This window comes from Octopus bimaculoides, chromosome 17, assembly GCF_001194135.2.
Source record: "Octopus bimaculoides isolate UCB-OBI-ISO-001 chromosome 17, ASM119413v2, whole genome shotgun sequence".
In the NCBI taxonomy this organism is placed as follows: Eukaryota; Metazoa; Mollusca; class Cephalopoda; order Octopoda; family Octopodidae; genus Octopus; species Octopus bimaculoides.
This window is the reverse complement of record NC_068997.1, coordinates 32,879,070-32,881,397: the sequence shown is the minus strand read 5'-3', so window position 1 is coordinate 32,881,397 and position 2,328 is coordinate 32,879,070.

Below are 2,328 nucleotides of genomic sequence, written 5' to 3'. Positions count from 1 at the left end.
ATATATATAAACACACATACGTACACACACACACACATATATATATATATATATATATATATATATATGTGTGTGTGTGTGTGTGTGTGTGTGTGTGTGTGTGTGTGTGTGTGTGTGTGTGATGTCCCCATCTCTTTTCTCTCATCCTGCATGATCGACCTGTTCCTCTGTGTCTGTCTGTCTCTCTTTTTCTCTATCTATCTATCTACCTCTCTTTTTAAATTACTCTCCTGTGATTCTTATACGTGTGCCTATGTGTGTATGCGTGTGCGTGCGCGTGCCTTTATGTGTATTTATTTATGGTTGTATGTGTTGTTTCAAATGTTGCGTACGTGCATGTGGTTAACGAGTCTGTTTCATAACCTGTGTTTTCAGAGTCAATCTTTTGTGTAGGATCTTGTGATATAGGCTCGATTTCATCTATACCTTGTAAGTGGAATTTGACTGAATATGCGCAGGATCCTGTGGCTGTTTATATCAAAGAGTTCAATTTGGAAGATAACTGACCAGCGGCTAGTTTAATGAAATCAGTAGCACGCCTGTCTAGATACCAGAAGATACGTGGGTCGTGTCCTGCAGGTAGCTTTTTGTTTCTTACCATTCAAAAGGGTTATAGCGCTATGTATTGTAAGGTAAAAACTAGCTGAATTAGTTTTGAGACACGTCGTTGATAAAGAGTTATTGACATATTTCTCGACGCTTCTACATTTGTATTCCAATTTATATGTGTGTAATGCAGCAGCTTGCCAATAATGTTCCATAGAATAAGTATCTGGCTTGACAATAAGTACTAGGGTCGATTTGTTCGACTAAACCCTACCTTCAAGATGGTGTCCCAGCAAATATATTTGCATATGTGTGTATGTGTATGTAATAAACAGGTGGTATGTATACTACATACACATACGTGGTTTGATCAATAAGTATCCGGACAGTTGCTTTAAGAATGAAGCTAAAGCACGCAGAGTAAAGCTGCTTGCCACAGCTTGACCTTGAACTCTGCTGTACATGTGCACTAAGTTTTAACGTTCTTGCTTACTTCCGCTGTTTACAGCAGTGTTTGGAATAAAGGTGTGTAGCGCATGATCGTCGCATTGACCATGACAGAGGAAGTTGAGCAGAGAATCTGCATCAAATTTTGCCAAAAGCTTGGCAATACCTGTTCAGAGGCCTACGCAAAGGTTTCAAAAAGTTTTCATCGTTCTCGACACAATCAAGGAGATCTTGTGCAACTGAAAGCCAGAAGTCTTTTTGGTCAGCTGAAAATCAGTTTTGGAACAAACTTAGCTGACACGCGTCTCGTACCCAAATCTTCAGTGATAGTGGATTGAACTGAAACGTAACTAATCTGCACATCCTCTGATAACTCACAGATGGTGATTCGACGTTTTCCCCCCTCAGCTGCACGCACATCTGCAATGTTTTTCTGAGTTCTACTCCCAGAACGTCAATATCGACATTTTTTCTGCCATCTTGGAAATGCCTGAACGACCCGTACACTTGTGTGCGGCTCATGCACTCCTCTCATTACACTTTCTGCAATTTTGCGTAAGCCTCTGAACAGGTATCACCATGACAACTTTCTCTGTCATGGTTAATGCGATAATCACACGCTGCATACCTTCATTCCAAGCTCTGCTGTAAACAGCGGAAGTGAGCTAGAACGTTAAAACTTAGTGCGAATGGACAGCAGAGATCAAGGTAAATCTTTTCCGAGCGGCTTTACTCTGCGTGATTTAGCTTTGTTACTATGGCAACAGTCTGGATACTTATTGATCAGATCTCGTATTTCCCCGGAGTATATCGGCGAAATACGCATACATACATACATACATACATACATACATACATACATACATACATGCATACATACAGATATTCGAAAATGAGGTGAATGGAGTTGACTAAATCCAGGCTATATATGTTTCATAGCTAGCGGAACCTCGGAAGTTGTAAATTATCCAAACGAGGGGTAGATCGCAAGCTACTCTTCAGGCCAAGGATACTTTGACCATAATCAAAGTATCCTTGGCATGAAGAGTAGCATGCGGTCTAATCCTTGCTAATTTTTAAATGTCTATTCGCATATACAACAACACTTGTTGCTAACCACGAACTATAAAATTAACTTTTTTCGCTTGTCGTACTTCAATACAGGAAAAATTCACAACCTCTTGCGCCACAATAACCACTATTGCTCTTGAAAGTTGTCTTTTTAAATCTTCTATGGATTGCTTGAAGTTTATTCACTAACTTTCTACCACCTCGATCCTTGAATCTTACCATTACGTATATATATATATACATATATATATATATATATATATA